Source organism: Aquarana catesbeiana, linkage group LG13 (assembly GCF_042186555.1).
Source record: "Aquarana catesbeiana isolate 2022-GZ linkage group LG13, ASM4218655v1, whole genome shotgun sequence".
Taxonomy (NCBI): Eukaryota; Metazoa; Chordata; class Amphibia; order Anura; family Ranidae; genus Aquarana; species Aquarana catesbeiana.
In genome coordinates this window covers 56,444,109-56,464,329 of record NC_133336.1, presented here as the reverse complement: position 1 = coordinate 56,464,329, position 20,221 = coordinate 56,444,109, and positions in this window count along the sequence as shown.

Genomic DNA, 20,221 nt, shown 5'->3' with positions numbered 1-20,221 from the left:
TACCAATGTTCGCTCAGACCTGTAGACTGGAGATCTGATGAGGTTATGACTAATGGGGTAATGATCAAGAAGCAGAAGGAAAAGTGAAAAAAGCACAGATCCATAGAATGAATAAAGCAGAAGAAGGGAGGTGCTTTCACTGAAGGTTTTCAAGTATGGCTTCCTCTCCAGCAAGGAGAACGAGAGAAGCTCAGTAGTGATATCAGCAATTGTAGGAAGATGCTCTAAGGCTAAGTTCATATGTGCAGCCAGGGGGTGATAATCTCTAAACTGCCTCTGAAAAAGAAATCCACCAAGGATCCTCCACCAAGAATCACTTTCCAGAGGAGTGGTAGAGCCTGCCACCTGTGTGAATGAGCCTCAAATCTCATGTGAATGGCAGTGTACAGAGGCAAGATAGGGTGGAGTACTGTTTAGCTTTAGAGAACCTTTATACATATCCCTTAGTAGATATCAAATTTGTTCTTTTTGAGTATGGGTCCTCTGTAACATATCTTGTTAATCTTTGTGTATTGGTCATCTTTACATAATGATAAGGATGATGTTTCCAATTCTCATCATTCTTTTCAATGTACTTTTTCTCTGTTACATAGATGCAGTTACATTTTGTAATATGATCCCAACTCTGAAAAGGAACCCAAAATAGCTGAGTAAGAAAATACAATATATCAATAAAATGACGTGCATTGGAGATATTATTAGATTAGAGGGATAAGCAGTTTATGAGATGATGTCTGTAGAGTTTCATTTCTACCTACAGGGAAAGACGAATGGAATAAGTGCAAGTAAAAAAATGATTTATTAAAACCTTCAAAGAGACTTTTCTAATTTAGGTGTATTACAGAACAAACACTGGAGGCAAAATATTTTTTACTAGGTTGTAGGTTGTTCATATGTTTGGCAAACTGTACTCTCCCCCTGAAAAGACCTCATGAATAGTCATTTTTTTTTTTTAGCAAAACTCTGATTTTCTATTGAAATACTACTCCTCAATTGTGAGCTATGATTTTGGATCGGCATTGCGGTGTGGCCCAATTCACCTGCATGGGTCAGGTTTGGTGATGGTACTGCCTGCCCAATGCGACATGCTATATATTTTTTGTAGCACCACAAAGCATTGTGGCTGCACCAATATGTACGACTCCATCCAGCCACCATTGTAAAAATGTGATTATCAATGCCTACAGAACTCTTTCAAGGACAGTCCGCGCATTTCTCATTATGTAGTTTTAGGACAATACTGGTCTGTATAAAGTTAAAGTATAACTATCCAAAACTCTTTTTTTTTTCCTTTCTAATTTTGGATAGAATGCGGAAGGTCTATGACCTCTTATTGCTGTCTGTGTCCTTCATCGGGAAGATCCACTTATCGGCCACTTTGTTCACCTGTTCAATTGCTTGGTAACACAAATTGCTAATCAGCCAATCAAACGGCAGCAACTCAATGCATTTAGGCATTTAGACGCGGTGAAGATGACTTGCTGAAGTTAAAATCGAGCATCAGAATGGGGAAGAAAGGGGATTTAAGTGGCTTTGAACGTGGTATGGTTGTTGGTGCCAGACAGGCTGGTCTGAGTATTTCAAAAACTGCTGATCTACTGGGATTTTCACGCACAACCATCTCTAGGGTTTACAGAGAATGGTCCGAAGAAAGAGAAAATATCCAGTGAGCGGCAGTTGTGTGGACAAAAATGCCTTGTTGACGTCAGAGGTCAGAGAAGAATGGGCAGACTGGTTGGAGATGATAGAAAGGCAACAGTAACTCAAATAACCACTTGTTACAACCAAGATATGCAGAATACCGTCTCTGAACACACAACACATCGAACCTTGAGGCAGATGGGCTACAGCAGCAGAAGACCACACAGGGTGCCACTCTGGTCAGTTAAGAACAGGAAACTGAGGCTACAATTTGCACAGGCTCACCAAAATTGGACAATAGAAGATTGGAAAAAACGTTGCCTGGTCTGATGAGTCTCGATTTCAGCTGCAACATTTAGATGGTAGGATCAGAATTTGGCATAAACAATATAAAAAAATGGATCCATCCTGCCTTGTATCAATGGTTCAGGCTGCTGGTGGTGTAATGGTGTGGGGGATGTTTTCTTGGCACACTTTGGGCCCCTTAGTACCAATTGAGCATCATTTAAACACCACGGTCTACCTGAGTATTGTTGCTGACCATGTCCATCCCTTTATGACTACATTGTACCCATCTTCTGATGGCTCCTTCCAGCAGGATAAGGCCCCATGTCACAAAGCTCAAATCATCTCACCACTGGTTTCTTGAACATGACAATGAGGTCACTGTACTCCAATGGCCTCCACAGTCACCAGATCTCAACTCAATAGAGCACCTTTGGGATGTGGTGGAACAGGAGATTCGCAATATGGATGTGCAGCCGACAAATCTGCAGCAACCACGTAATGCTATCATGTCACTATGGACCAAAATCTCTGTGGAATGTTTCCAACACCTTGTTGAATCTATGCCACGAAGAAATAAGGCGGTTCTGAAGGCAAAAGGTGGTCCAACCTGGTACTAGCAAGGTGTACCTGATAAAGTGGCCGGTGGGTGTATGTCATCACTATATAAGCCAGGGACTATTGTGCTCTGTGTCAAATGCCGCATTATGCATTAACATACCTTCTTAGACCCAGCCTGTCCAGACAGTATGGTCACCTGCTGATTTGGCACCATCCATAGGCAGCTTAACTCTTTAAAAAGACCCAGAAGTTGAATCCAGCACAAAGATACTTTAGATAATTACAGTACAGAAGATGTTTCTGCAGTCTTTGACGTGTAAGAAGACAATGATTTTATTACATAAAACTAATACTGACTATTGGAGCATGCAAACTAATACTAAACAGGAAGGGAGAAAAGAGGGAGAAATCAAACCATATAAGTAAATAAGTAGTAGTGGTCCAAATTTGCCACCAGATGACAGCATACATCAAACAAAGGCACCCTGATACAGTTCAATACAACACAGGAAAATACAAATAAGTGGGACAGAACACTGAGGAAACCAACAATTTACGGTGGTCACCAGAACAGGAGTATAGGGCTTATCTTCTGATGAGGACACTTGTTCCAATGACAAATATTAAGGTGAGATCCTCATTTTGGGGAGATTTTCCTTTATTTCCTGTTGTGTCTCAGGGGACAGGAAGTGCTTCCCCAGTGGACATAGGCAGCAAAAAAATCTCAACAGAGGGATAAATCCTTTCCACTGTTTTCAAAAGTAGAAAAAATGTCTGGAGTTACTCTTTAACCACTTAAGGACCACCCGCCGCAGTTGTACCGCAGCAGGTTGGCTCCCCTACGCAAACTGCCCGTCATTGTACGTCGGCTCGCGCAGGCGCAGTTGCAGGCGGACGCGCGCCGGCGCACTCTCGCGCCCGCTGCATGCTGCTGTAGCGCGTCCACGGGTTGGGCGGACTCGACGTCCGCCAGTGACTCGCAAACGCTGTATACAAAGGCAGAATGGAGATCTGCCTTTGTAAACAAGGCGGATCCCCGTTCTTACAGATGACATGACAGAGATCTACTGTTCCCAGTGATCGGGAACAGTGATCTCTGTCATGTCTCAGGCAGCCCATCCCCCCTACAGTTAGAACACACCCAGGGAACACAGTTAACCCCTTGATCGCCCCCTAGTGTTAACCCCCTGCCAGTGTAATTTTTACATTGATCAGTGCATTTTTATAGCACTGATCACTGTAATGATGTCACTAGTCCCTAGAAAGTGTCATTTGGGGACATATTTGTCTGCCGCAATGTTGCAGTCCCGGTAAAAATCGCAGATCCCGCCATAACCAGTACAAACAATTAAAAAAAAATAATAGTCCCTAAATCTATCCTATGGTTTGTAGATGTGATAACTTTTGCGCAAACCAAATCAGTATAAGCCTATTGTGATTTTTTTTTTTTTTTTTTACCAAAAATATGTAGAAGAATATATATCGGCCTAAACTGATGAATACATTTTTTTTTTTATATAAATTTTTTGGATATGTATTATAACAAAAAGTAATTAGTTTTCAAAATTGTCGCTCTGTTTGTTTATAGTACAAAAAATAAAAACCGCAGAGGTGATAAAATACTACCAAAAGAAAGCTTTATTCGTGGGGAAAAAGGGCGTCAATTCTGTTTGGGTACAGCGTTGCACGACCGTGCAATCGTCAGTTAAAGCAATGCAGTGCCGTATCGCAAAAAAATGGTCTGGTCATTAAGGGGGCAAATCTTTCTGGTCCTTAAGTGGTTAAATTGATCAGTGGTTCTTTTTTATACTTCACTGTGGAAGTGAAATCTCTGTATCTGGGTTCCCTGCTCCTCCCACATACCCTGCTTACTGTCTATATTTCCCTTAGGTTGTGTCTTAGGACCACCTATTTACTTCAAAGCAGACTGCCAAGCAAGTTAGAAAATCTTTCCACACACATCATTGGAGTAGACCTAAATGGTCCATTATCAATCTGAGTATTGGCTGTTAATGAGAAACCACAGAAGTATTTACAGGTTTAATAAATGTCCTCCCGTTGCACACATCATAAGGGCACATCATGCTATTTACACATTCGCAGTTAGCCATGCTTGTAAAAGAATCATTGTGTCCTCGTACAGTAACGTGCTGCATCTTGTACTAAAACTTGAGCCTAGAAAACACAGTAATAACCATTTAATAGATGAACCATTGCAATGCTGTGACTAAACTGCCTTTATAATAACCTTTGTGTACAGGTAACTACATGCCATGTGCTGCACTTCACAACGTTAAGCTTTGTGAAGGAGAAAGCCAGATTCAGATTACTTGGAAACCGCAAAGTAATTGGCACTTTGAAGTTCTCTTAGGACCTTCATTCATTTCCTTTCTAGTTCCTCCAAGGCGGCCATGTAGAGTTTACTAAATCAAGTAGGGTTTTATAGTCATGCAGCTCTTTATATAGGAAGGGTCACTGGAAGGCATTATATAGCATGACGAAGTATCTGTTTATTTTGTATAAAGAAACACATTGTCCGGTACTGCACCAAAACCTCTGTTTTCCTTGTACGCAGTAGCGCGCAAATTCCATGGTGTATAATTCAATCCAATCACAACCTCCACCATGAATCCAAATAAACACTCACCAGAGCCAAAGGCCTCAACAACCTAGACAGAGGTCAATTTGCGCTTGATTAATTCAGCAAGTATACCATATCCAATCTTTAGGATCAGACAAATCTCCCAATAGTGGCATGTGTAAGAAAGAAATGCTCCAGTAGTGTAATGCTATTTGTTTAAAACCATTAGGTAATACAAGATATAAAAAGTAGCTGGCAAAACTTAAAATCAAAAGACTCAAGTGTAACGCTATCGCTTCGATTATACAAACAATGTATGATGTCAGTATGCAAAGCTCCACCCAACGCGTTTCATCCTACAGGACAACATCAGAGGCTAGCGATACAGACCATACATTCCCTTGCAAAGAGTCATCCTAACGTTTGCCACCCACACTTTTATCACCATTTGTCCTTTTTAGTTAGTTCCCCATCAAATCAGAGTGAATGTTCAACGATTGCTGAAAGCGAATGGTGTTCATTATATTTCAGATCTAATTCTTTATCCATCAAATGTTAACCATGAATGTTATTCATAATTTAATTATATCCACTTGCCCCCAAATATGGAATACATATAGTGGGGAAAATAATTATTTGATCCCCTGCAGATTTTGTAAGTTTGCCCACTTACAAAGAAATTAGGGGTCTATAATCTTTATCATAGGTGTATTTTAAATGATAGAGACAGAATATCAACCAAAAATCCAGAAAGAACACATGATACAAATGTTATAAATTGAGTTGCAGTTCAGTTAGTAAAATAAGTATTTGATCCCCAAGCAAAACATGACTTAGTACTTGGTGGAGAAATGCTTGTTGGCAAGCACAGAGGTAAGACGTTTCTTGTAGTTGGTGACTAGGTTTGCACACAGGGATTTTGGTCCACTCTTCTTTGCAGCTCTTCTCTTAATCCTTAAGGTTTCTTGGCTGTCGCTTGGCAACTCGAAGTTTCAGCTCCCTCCATAAATTTTCTATAGGATTAAGGTCTGGAGACTGGCTAGGCCACTTCGTGACCTTAATGTGCTTCTTCTTGAGCCACTCCTTTGTTGCCTTGGCAGTATATTTTGGGTCATTGTCATGCTGGAAGACCCATGCACGACCATCTTCAGTGTTCTGGCTGAGGGAAGAAGGTTCTCATCCAAGATTTTACAATACATGGCCTCGTCCATTGGCCCCTCAATGGGGGGAAGTTGACCTGTACCTTTAGCAGAGAAACAACCCCAAAGCATAAAGTTTCCACCTCCGTGCTTGACTGTAGGGATAGTGTTCTTATGGTCATAGTCAGCAATTTTCTTCCTTCAAAAACAGCTAGTCGAGTTAATGCCAAAGAGCTCAATTTTGGTCTCATCTGACCACAGCTCTTTCTCCCAATCCTTCTCTAAATCATTTAGAGTTTCACTGGCAACCTTCAGACAGGCCTATACATGTACCTTCTTAAGGAGGGGGACCTTGCGGGTGCTGCAGGATTTCAATCCATGGCGGCGCATTGTGTTACCAATGGTTTGTTTGGTGACTGTGGTCCCAACTGCCTTGAGATCGTTTACAAGCTCCTCCCATGTAGTTCTGGGCTGTCCCCTCACTTTTCTCATAATCATCCTTACCCCATGAGGCGAAATCTTGCATCCAGAGCAAGGGCGATTGATGGTTATTTCGTATTTCTTCCATTTGCAAATAATCACTCTATCAGTTGTCTCCTTTTCACCAAGCTTCTTGTCAATGGTCTTGAAGCCCATTGAAGCCTTGTGCAGGTCTACAATCTTTCCCTGACATCCTTTGACAACTTTTTGGTCTTGCCCATGATGGTGAGGTTTGAATGGAAGAAAGATTCTGTTGACAGGTGTCATTATAAAACAAGTTGTTGTTAGGAGCAACTTCTTAAATTGACAGGACTGTGTACCACATGAGCACATACTGTAGCCAGTCTGTGGGAACCAGAATTATTGTTGGTTTTTAGGGGATCATTACCTTTTTTACTCACTGAACTGCAACTCAATTTATAACATTTGTATCTTGTTTTTTCTGGATTTTTGGTTGATATTTTGTCTCTAGCATTCAAAATGCACCTATGATTACAATTATAGACCGTTTCATTTATTTGTAAGTGTGCAAACTTACAAAATCTGCAGGGGATCAAATCATTTTTCCCCACTGTATACACACAGTGTATACATCAACAGCACCATCTTCTATATCTTATCTTTTTTATATTCAATCATTTTTATTCTTTTTTTAAAAGGATATCAATATAAACATTATCAGGCTTTACCCCCCCCCTTCCCCTCCCAAAAAAAAAAAAAAGAAACACAAAAACACTCCCTCACCCTCTCCTTTCTAGGCTACCACCCTTTTTCCTTCTTAATCTTTCTCATATTGCCAGTTCTCTACGGATTCAAGATATTAATATATCTATGTATTCTCATTCTATGATATCCAATATTTCCATGTACTTCCCAGATTTTTCCCCCAAATGTCATTATATCTTTCTATTAAGTCCTCCCCTGCATGTATTGTCTCTTCAATGGAACATATCTGATTCATTTTTAGTATCCATTCCTTCACACTTGGGATTTTTTGTGTATCGCCAGTACCTGGGAATCAGGCCTTTAACTGCATTTAAAAGGTGTGGTACTAGAGATATCATATTTTGTGCTATAGATTTGTTAGTTTTATGAAATAGACTGTCACGTACCTGGTGGGTGAGCCTGACGTGTAGAGGAAGGCCTCTCGTACAGCTCCGGCTCGAGAGCCCCTGATAGTTGGACAGCAGGCTCAGGAGCACGGTGGGGTAAGAGTGCCTATGATCAGTCCAGAAGTCTGTATCAGCGGAAGCCAGGAACTTGCAGCAGGAAGCCGGAACACAGCAGGTAGCAGGCAGGAGAGATGGCAGATGGCTGGCAGACTTGGCAGGAGATGGGTAAAGATGCACTACTGGATGCAGGAGCTTGCAGCAGGCTGGACAGCCAAAAGCAGGGTCAGATGAATTTGGTAGGCAGCAGACAGGCAGATCAGGCAGAAGTGGCTGGCAGAAGCGTAGTCGGATCACAGGCAGGTCTTTGGCAACAGACGGGCAAATCAGGCATAGACAGCAGGCAGAAGCGTAGTCGGGTCACAAGCAGGTTCGGCAACAGGTACTAGGTAACAGGAACTGGAGACAGAGAATAGTCCGTGGAAAGCCAAGGGGTCAGGGCCGTAAGCAAGCAGCGGTAGTAGGGAACAAGCCGGGTCAGTAGCAGAAGTCAAACAGACTGGAATCAGGATTCAGGAAACGCTGTAGACCAAGCAGCAACCAGCCAGTTTTGAAGCTCCGTTTAAATAGACTGACTGCCGCCAGTTCTGGTAACAGGTTCGCACGCCAGCGCGCGGTCCCGTCCGCGCACGCGCGTCAGCAGAAGCGCCCACAGTCATTCTGGACATTCTTGGTTGGCGCCTGCGCACAGGTATGTGCCTGGAAACAACAGTAACAGTAGTACCTTGCAGATGTCTTCCCTGACATCCCCAGGATTCGGCCTGCATATGCTCCCCTGTTATTTCCTGAATAGCCTGAATAGCCTCGATGATATCCTTCCAGAAGGCCTATATCTTGGTAGATTCCCACCACAAGTGCACAAAGGCAAGTGCTGTGGCAACGCCTTTACAAAGTGCTGTATTTGTGCATATCTCCATTCATTTAGTGGCATACTACCCCGTTTTTGCTTTAATTCAAAAAATGAACAAATCTTGTCCCCTACCATCACATCTTATATTATCTCCTTTTTTGCCCATCTAACAAAGAATAATAAATAATGAAGAATCCTCTTTCCTAGGTGTGAAGTAATTTGTATCCATTAATGAAATTAAAGGTGAATTGTGCTCCCAATTATAGTGCCTACACAGGCTATGCCATATTCTAAAAACATTTTCTGTCAGTGGATTTGTGCTATATGCTAAATCTCAATATAATCGTGGGATCCAAACCATCTTACCTAAATCTACTTTACTTTGTGCAAAATCTATCTCAACCCAACTTTTATTTTTATTATCGTGAATCCAATCTGAAACCAATCTGAAATAATGATCGCCTGTTAATACTTTTTAAGATCTGGCAATGCCAGCCCCCCTGCTTTCTTTTCTTTAGCCAATACAGCATATGAAATCCTAGGGCGCTTATGTGCCCATATATACTTAAATATAATAGTTCTAAGTTTCTTAAAATATTCCTGCGGGAGGGTAATTGGGAGCAATTGAAATTTATAATGCCACCAGATGCCGCGTGTCACTTGCCACGGTCGCCTGCCACCAGATGCAGCTTGTCACTTGCCACGGTCGCCTGCCACCAGATGCAGCTTGTCACTTGCCACGGTCACGTGCAACCAGATGCAGCTTGTCACTTGCCACTGTCGCCTGCCACCAGATGCAGCTTGTCACTTGCCATCGTTGCCTGCCACCAGATGCACCTTGTCACTTGCCACGGTCGCCTGCCACCAGATGCAGCTTGTCACTTGCCACGGTCGCCTGCCACCAGATGCAGCTTGTCACTTGCCACCGTCACCTGCCACCAGATGCAGCTTGTCATCGTTGCCTGCCACCATACAGCTTGTTACTTGCCGCCGTCGCCTGCCACCAGATGCAGCTTATCACTTGCCACCGTCACCTGTCACCAGATACAGCTTGTCACCCTCACTTGCCACCAGAGGCAACTTGTCACTCATTACTTGCCACCATCGCCTGCAACCAGATGCAGCTTGTAATTGCCACGTCACTTGCCACCAGATGCAGCTTGTCACTTGCCACATTTCTTGCCACCAGATGCGGATTGTCACTTGCCACATTGCCTGCCACCAGATGCAGCTTGTCACTTGCCACGTCACCTGCCTTCAGATGCAGCTTGTTACTTGCCATGTCACCTGCTACCAGATGTCGATTGTCACTTGCCACCGTTGTCTGCCACCAGATGCAGCTTGTCAATTGCCACGTTACTTGCCACCAGATGCGAATTGTCACTTGCCACATTGCCTGCCTTCAGATGCAGCTTGTCACTTGCCAAATCACCTGCCACCAGATGTGGAGTGCGTGACTTGCAACGTCACCTGCCACCAGATACAGATTATCACTATCCTGCAACGACAGTGACAGCAGAGAAACAGGCTTCTCTCCCCAGCTTTTCAACAAATGTGAGGGGGGGGGCAGTGAGAGATGATGTAATCTCTCTGCTGCCCATGGCTGCACAGTGAGGGCGGAACTGCGGTGACGCAGGGCAGGAGGTGAAAGATGATGTCATCTCTCTGCTCGCTCGCCTGCCTGCTCACTGTTCATAGATAAACACCATGGATGGACAAATCTCCTGCTGCCGACTACTGTATTCTAGCAAACACAAATGGTAACTGAAGCTCCACACCACTGCTAAGAGATCCAGATACAACTTTATTCCAATAAGTCAGGGGGGCAATCCATAGAGTTTCCAATACATTTCAGGGGATTGAAAATGCCCCCTTCATCAGGGCTAGAAAAAACACAAGGTCATCTCCACATCAATACAATGTCAATACAATACAAATGTTTTCATATTCAGATTCTCACAATTGTCTGAGGTTCTTGTGTCACCCTTACTTTTATTGGAATAAAGTAATATCTGGATCTTTTAGCAGTTCTGTGGCACTTCAATTTCTATTTTATTTTTCAAAAAGTTTTATTTTGTTATAAGCATAAAAATAAACAAGTTAAATATACAGATAAGCAGCTATCATATAAAGAGAATACAGCGTACAGTCACAAATATCAGACATAGAGAATAAACAAAACCAAAAGGTTCCTCCAACACCAGTCAATGCAAAACATAAAATGCCAAAAGGGTAAAAAATAACATGGCTTTAATAATTATGATGTAGGCTTATTGCTGCGTTATTTTAACCTACAATTGCGCAGTTGTGTGACGCTGTACACAAATAAAATGTATGTACTTTTTTCCCTCACAAATAGAGCTTTCTTTTGGTGGCATTTGATCACCTCTGCAGTTTTTATTTTTTGCACTATAAACAAATGACCGACAATTTTGAAAAAAACAAAACAATATATTCTACTTTCTGCTATAAAACACATCCAATAAAAAAATGTAAAAAAAAATCAAATTTCTTCTTCGATTTAGGCTAATATGTATTCTGATACATATTTTTGGTAAAGGTATAGCGTCTACAAACTATGGGATATTTTTATGGAATATTTATTTATTTATTTTTACTAGTAATGGCGGTGATCAGCGACTTATAGCAGGACTGTGATATTGTGGTGCACAAATCGGACACTAACTGACACTTTTGACACTTTTTTGGAGACCGGTGACACTAATAAAGTGTTAAATAATATGACACTGGCAGGGAAGGGGTTAACAGGGGCAATCAAAGTGTTAAACGTGTTTCCTGGGAGTGCTTTCTCACTGGGTGGGGGGGGGGGGGTGCTTGTACTGTAAGAAAACAGAGACCCGTGTTCCTGTTTAGCAGAAACACAAGATCTCTGTCTTCTCCTGTCACAGGATGGCGATCTGCCTTGTTTACATAGGCAGACTGCCATTCCTTCTGCCTTAAAAACCATTGTCGGGTCCTGGCAGACATCGGGCCATGATTTGCTCCCGCTGTGTCCAATCACAGCAGGAGCAGGTCGCCGGTGGCACGCGCGTGCTTCCTAGACCCAGGAAACAAAATCACGTACAGGTATGTTATTTCCCACTGAAGGGCAACGCTGCTGCAGTATAACAACGTATAAAGGCTGAGGGTGTATTCAATACGCCCACAATGGTAATTTTTAGCCACCAGGAGGATAAAACAGACCAAATACTGTACATGGCGAGGCGAGCCGTGTGGAGAATTATTCAAAAGAGCAATATGAGGTTGCTGTGGGATAGAAAAGCCCATCGCTGTGTGGAGCATGGAAATTCCCACCAGATGTAAAGCATAGTACCCCGTAAAGAACATCTTCTGAAACAATCCAGAGAAGCATTCAGATACATCTGTGCAAGGTGGGAGGGGACCAGGTACCATCTAAATAAATCCTTTAAACTGGCTTCTACTAAAGACACATTAAGGATCCCCTTAAAAGAGACCTAAAGCCGAGTGTACCAAGACTCTGGTTCTATACCATAATCCAGATCCCTATTCCAGGCTAACATGTAGGGATGCTTCTGGGGGGGGGGGGGGGGCAAACAAAGACACATATATCATGGCGAGACCTCCCCGTGAGCCCTGATACTTAGTACACCATTTTCATTTTCTATTTTATGTAACATTACATTAACAGTACACTAACAAGCCAAAGAGACTGTGGATATTCTCTGGGGTGTATTAGCAACCTGCTCTGGAACCAAATTATGTATATCAACACTAATACTTTAAGATAGTGATACTAATAAGATAATATTACAGGTCTGGTGCTATTTTTCCACTTTCCTAGACTAGTGTATTTTGACAGCCAGCCACCATTGCTGTCAGAATACTTCAACATTGACTGCAGCTGACTGGCTACAGTCATTGCTTTTGGCCAACTTTTTTTGCCCACCATCTTCGATTTTTCAGTCAAAGTTTGGCGAGCTGGGTAATGTGAGCACAATCACCCACAGCTTGAATTTCAGCATAAATCTGAGCCATGCATGGCCAACCTAAAACATGCAAGGAAGGAGCCATTTCTGACATGTTATTTTTGATTCCATCTTAAACATCTTGATAACTGAAAGACAAATATTTCTGGTGAAGTTGGAGAAAAAAATACAGTGTAATTTTTAGTTAATATTTCTACTGTTATAAAGGAGGCTGGAGACAGTGGAAGTTCAAAGGCAAAGGCTGTAAGGTGAATAGAAGTGGAATGATGGGCATCCTTCTGACCTTCACGTCTGTGTCAACATATGTCTTTTAATTCAAAATACAACCTTGAGTTTTCTTGACAGCAGTTATTTTAAACCTTGTAGTACTTCTATCAAAAAGGGAGCAAAGGGTCACCTCTCAAAATATCCCAATGCAGTTCTGGAACAGAAACAAAACAGTTTAAAATACAACACACAAGGTTCAAGAATGCATTTGTAACAACTGGAGCAAAATGGAAATGGCCTTTGCCATTTCAAGAAATAAGATACATATTTTTAATTTACTAGTCTGTAGAAAACATGCTTTGTTTGTGTTTAAATCATTACCCTGAGACTTTATAATGTGTGTAAACCCTAACAATCACCCTAATAAGTAAGAGTAATGCCGCGTACACACGGCCGGACTTTCCGACAGAAAAAGTCCGATGGGAGCTTTCGGTCGGACCGTATGTGTGCCCCATCGGACTTTTCTGTCGGCATTTCCGACGGACTCAGATATAGAAAATGTTCTAAATGTTTCTGTCGGAAATGACGACGGAGTTTAGTCCGTTCGCTAGGTCCGCTCATGTGTACGCGGCATAAGGTGCACATAGAAGGGCTTTGCACAGAGCAAACAAAACAAAATGTAATTCCAAGCACACTTACCAGTAATCCAGTTGGAAAAAAAACACACAAATTACACTAACAATTTACATTAAAAACAGAGGTTTAAATTGCACAACATTTCTAAATATATGTAGAAGCAGGAATGTGGTCCTAACTCTAGTTTATGTAATGCATCTAGTCTATGTGAGAGGCTCCATGTTGGATCATAAATTGCAATAGATAAATAAGGGCAGGTATGTCGGGAGACAGCCTTTTCCTCCTTAACGGTGCAGGGACATACCAGAAACCCATCAGGGCACAATAGGAGCTGAAGACGTACAATGTGTCCCAATGCCAAATCCAGCAAGCCATTGCCATTTTTGTTTGGCTTTTGTTCCATAACCATATGTATTTTGGTTGTCTCATTCACCAAGGCTTTCTATGAAATAAGTAAGGAGGTAATACTTATAATTTAAAGAATATAAAACTGCATAAACTGTGTGTCTATATGCAGTATCTCACAAAAGTGAGTACACCCCTCACATTTTTGTAAATATTTTATTATATCTTTTCATGTGACAAAATTGAAGAAATGACACTTTGCTACAATGTAAAGTAGTGAGTGTACAACTTGTATAACAGTGTCAATTTGCTGCCCCCTCAAAATAACTCAACACACAGCCATTAATGTCTAAACTGCTGGCAACAAAAGTGAGTACACCCCCAAGTGAAAATTACCAAATTGGGCCCAATTAGCCATTTTCCCTCCCCGGTGTCATGTGACTTGTTAGTGTTACAAGGTCTCAGGTGGGAATGGGGAGCAGGTCTGTTAAATTTGGTGTTATCGCTCTCACTCTGTCATACTGGTCACTGGAAGTTCAACATGGCACCTCATGGCAAAGAACTCTCTGAGGATCTGAAAAAAAGAATTGTTGCTCTACATAAAGACGGCCTAGGCTATAAGAAGATTGCCAAGATCCTTAAACTGAGCTGCAGAATGGTGGCCAAGACCATACAGCAGTTTAACAGGACAGGTTCCACTCAGAACAGGCATTGCCATGGTCAACCAAAGAAGTTGAGTGCACGTACTCAGCGTCATATCCAGAGGTTGTCTTTGGGAAATAGATGTATAAGTGCTGCCAACATTGCTGCAGAGGTTGAAGGGGTGGGGGGGTCGGCCTGTCAGTGCTCAGACCCTAAGCTGCACACTGCATCAAATTGGTCTGCATGGCTGTCACACCAGAAGGAAGCCTCTTCTAAAGATGATGCACAAAAAAGCCTGCAAACAGTTTGCTGAAGACAAACAGACTAAGGACATGGATTCCTGGAACCATGCTCTGTGGTCTGATGAGACCAAGATAAACTTCTTTGGTTCAGATGGTGTCAAGCGTGTGTGGCGGTAACCGGGTGAAGAGTACAAAGACACTCTTCACTCTTTCAATAGGTGCCTGTCATAAGCAGAGGGGAACACAGTCATCACTATATCTGCATGCGACAATGTACAACATTTAAAGATATATATCGAGGCCTGCTATTTCTTTATCTAAGGTGAGAGTCTAGAGAGCCTGTTTGAGTCGGCAGTTGTTATATGAAGAAGAACACTAGTATCATCTACATCTGCATCTCTATTTATCCCAGCGGTCACTATTTACTATGAACTTTTTATTGTCTTATTTATGAACTTTTCCATTGCTATATTCACCCATTTGAATCATCCTGCAGTTTGGTTTTTTGCAGTTTTGCACACTTATTGCACGTTTTTTGCATTTTTGCACATTTATTACAGTTTTCCTTTTGTGATTCAATATTGAGATTTATGAATGTTTAACACATTTTTTCCGATTGATGAATTTTTATTTCTCTGAGCTGGACTTTAAGATTTGTTGTTTTGCACACCTGCACATTATTATTATGATTTTTATCTGATGCGATTATAGTTTTTATGATAGATTTTATGCGCGAAATCTCTCTATCTCTATTTATCTTTCGAGTGCCATGTGTACACTTGTTGATTTCGCTGCAATCGGTATAGATATCATCATAAACATCACTCATTTTAAGTTTATATACTATTAGGCTATTTACTTGATTTATTTTGTGATTGTCACCACATTCACCTTTTATCTCACTTAAGCGCGAAGGATCATAGCAGTTATATTTTGTCACCACACATCCATTCACCTTTGCTGCTAACATGGATATATTCCAATTCATGGAGAATAGGAATGTTAATTTGGATGACATTTTTAAATCACAAACCAACACACATAACACGGATTTAGAAAGTTTACTTAGGAAACTGAGACACCATATGGAGAAAAAGGTCTCCCTATGGTGGGATACCAACACTTTCGAAAGATATATCAGAGAGAACATTGTACCAAGGAGGCTACGGTGGGAACTACCACCCAATGATGGTCTATTAGACAAAGAGTCAATGGACGAATGGTTTGAATTTTTTAACAACAAAAGTATAGAAGGTCTCAAATTTTTACTAGGAAGGAAGTATAAAAAAACTAGAATATTAGAGCAACAAATAGAGGAAATAAAGCAGAAACTGGAACCATACAAAGAATCTTCAGATTTTAAGAAACTGGCTACACAACTTAATAAAGATTTAATTAGCAAAGATTTAGAGGTACAACAGCGCAAGATGAAAAAATACCATCGGGATATAGAGGATTATAAAGCGGCACAAGTTTTCAAATGGCAGAAAAAAGTTGATCCTAGTCCACCAAGTTCAACGTATTCCACACCGGAGAGAGAAGTGAGAATACAGGATCCAACTACAGCCTATGTCCACAACCCCCCAAGATGGGATGATAGAGAAGCATATATTGATAATAGATCACAACAAGGAGTCAGAACACCTCAATATGATCAGCGGCAATACAACAATTACACCCAACGGACTCCCAGACAACATTGGAAGAAACCTTTCAAGAAACATTTTAAGAAACCATATAACCATCGACCCAATAATGAAAGGAACCAAAGAGATCATAATAGACATACCTATGCTCAAGACACATATAGAGAACCAGAGAAAACCCCGATTTCAACCTATAATAGGTTTGAACCTCTGAGAGATCATCAAGAGCATTACTACTATGACTCAAGACAATATCAACATCTAAATGATTATGACTATAATCATCAGCGTCATTTTTTAGAGAGGGAGAGAAGGGACTACTCTCCACGAAGACAACCACAGAACCCTTATCCCTCACCCAGGAGAAGAACACAGGAAGACAGAATAAGAAACAGTCTAGAGCGAAGAGAGGACGGAGAGCGGGAAAGAGAATCCAAGCGCAAAAGAGAACAATAGGAAGCAATGTGGTAAACCTGAGTGGTCATCCCATTTCCTCTGAGGAGCTCTCCGTTTTAGACAAAGGACTGAAATATGCTCCAGTCAATAATTTAAACAAATTTAACACATACATTGGCATACTCAAATACGTGAGAAAAGTAAATGTGAAGAAATATTATCTTTCAAACCCATATAGAACAACCAACACGATAAGGAATACCTCTCCATCAATAATACACAGTACTTTACGAAACAATTCAATTTTCAACCCCCAAGTTTCGGATAACCAACATGTGGAAGTGTTTAAGAAGCTGGTACTTAAAGATCTAGAATCTCTGGAAGTCAAAAAAGTATCGGACCCGATACATATTAAAAAAGGTATCAAATCGCTAAAAGAGAGAAAGGACATTATAATCCGTCCAGCGGACAAAGGAGGAGCGATTGTGATACAATCAAAGGAACAATATCTGAACGAATTACAGAGACAACTACAAGATGATAAAACATATATTAGATTGTTGAGCAATCTGACAAACAAGTATAGAAAAGAGCTAGAACACCTGATCGAATTGGGCACAAGAAAAGAAATATTGAATAAGAAAGAGGCTAAATATCTTATTCCAGAAGCATGCCGGATACCAGTTATCTATACCCTCCCTAAAATTCACAAATCATTGGAAAACCCACCGGGTAGACCAATTGTGAATGGAATGGAGTCCCTTACATCTCGAGTCGGACAGTACCTGGACCAGTTTATCCAACCTGCAGTGCAACAGACACCAGCCTACCTTCAAGACACGAAGCATGTATTACAACTCCTAGACACACTACCGGTACTTGAAGGACGAACAATATTAGCCACGGCAGATGTTAGTTCATTATATACTATAGTACACCATCACGATGCATGTTCAGCAACCAAATGGCTTCTCAGAAAGTTTAGTAATCTTATATGCACACAGCGTAAATACCTTATAAAGTGCCTAGACGTTTGCTTAAAGTGCAATTATTTTTGGCACAACCATGCATATTACAAACAGGCCATTGGCATTGCAATGGGTGCTAAGTTTGCACCAAGCGTGGCCAACGCATTTATGGCACAATGGGAAGAGCAATCCATTTATGAAAACACCCCAGCAGAACTAACCTTATATAAAAGATACATCGATGATGTAATTATAGTTTGGAATGGTAAAAGAGAAGCACTTGAACAATTCCTGGAAAAGCTGAACATAAATGATAAAAACATCCATTTGTCGTGGAACATTGACGAAAAGACAGTAGAATTTCTCGATCTTAAAATAAGTCTTGAAGGGGATAAAGTAGTAACTAAAACTTTTTTCAAAAACGTGGATGCGAACAGCTACCTTCCTATTAATAGCTGCCATCACAAATCATGGCTGTATAATATACCAAAAGGACAATTTGTCCGAATCAAAAGAAATTGCACAAAAGAAGAAGATTTTAAAGAACAGGCTAAGCTAATTGGATCCAGGTTTATAGAAAAGGGATATGAACACACATTGATAGAGAAACAAATCGAAGAAGTAAAGAGTATGGATAGAACAAAAATGTTAGAAACACATCCAAAGAAAATGTTCTCACGAGAATCACCTAGTTTAATTTTGGATTATAGTATACAACACAAACAAGTATCCAAAATTATTCAAAGACACTGGCATATTTTAAAAAACGATAAAGATCTTAGTAAAATACTACCAGAATCACCCAACATCATTTACAAGAAGGCACCGACCATCAGAAATATGGTAGTCAAATCAGTAATCGAACCCCCCCAACAAGTATCATATTCCTTCTTTACCGGAAAAGGATTCTATCCATGTAGAAATTGTTATGCATGCAAACACGCTCAAAAATTTCAGGGAAAAAGAACAGAATTTAGAGCCACTACCACAAACGAAACATATGAGATTAAAGATTTTATGGGATGCCACACTGAGGGAGTTGTATACGTACTTCAGTGTAGCTGTAAACTACAATATGTAGGACGTACGAAGAGAGCCCTTAAAGTTAGGGTTAAAGAACACATACAGAATATTAAAAAAGGAAATCCCAAACATAATGTGTCGAAACATTTTGCAGCAGTACACAACAAGGACCCTATACATCTTCAATTTTGGGGGATAGAAAGATATAACAGTTCATGGAGAGGTACCCAGAAAATTAGAAGTATTAGCCAAAAAGAGTCATATTGGATACATACCTTACGCACATTAATTCCTAGAGGTATGAACGTGGAGTTCGATTTAAATTGTTTTTTAAGTAATTTTTAATATTTAAATACTTATCGTTTTCACTGTTTCTTAGATTCTATTACTGTGTGTATTAAGAATAGTATTTTATAGAAGGTCGTATTCATCATCCAATTATGTCCTATTTTAGATATCATGATATTTATATTTTTACAGTATGACGCTAATTTAATAGTCTATTTATTGCCATACGTACTATAGTATAATGTAAGAGGCACCTCCTTGGTGACTGAGGTTCACAGCTGACGTGCCCACTTTAAACCCCAATGCAGATCTATTATTACTCTATTACTCTGATATAGTTGTATCTCTATTTTATATCACCCATTATTTTTATTTTCTCTTTTGTAATACATCCGCTATTATATAAGTATTGTTGTCATTTCAATACAGAGAACGAGAAGACATATATATATTTTTTATTTTTTATCCATCCAAAAATGGCCACCGTCTGTGGCGGGTTAACCACCATAAAGATGGTTACTGCTATGTAGTCTAAACTATCCACAAGAAAATGGCCGAGATATATGTGATTCACTATTAGTTAGTTTTACCACTTTCAGGATATGGTCTTTATTTTTACTTTTAGCCTAAAATGATTCAACACATAATTAGAATTAATTGGGATATTAGACAGAGCTATATTTTTAGTTTCAATTATATTCTTCCTTAGAATGGCCGTGATCCGTGCAGATTGCCACCTCTAAGATGGCCGCTGTCCCATAGAGAAAGGTTAACCATAATAAAAATGGCCGCTACATTACTTCCGGTTTCATTATACAAATATCATCCCTCTCGGGCCAATCCGGTTCCCCAGTTGAAGTCACGAGCGGTGACGTAACGCGTAGGGCGTGGCAGAGAGCAGACTTTACCGGAAGTCACGTAAGGAGGCGCCTTGGACGCCGCTCCTTCTGTTTTTATGCAATTTTTATCTGTTTTTATGTAAGAGACCACTCGTTACAATACTTAATAAATATTTTATCTGAAATACTACACCATCAGAGGCCTCCTCTCTCCTCCCCCTCCTCCCACCGGGCTGGTGCAGCCTAGGTGGAAAAATTCCCCTTTTTATTTCAATAGGTGCCTGTCATAAGCAGAGGGGAACACAGTCATCACTA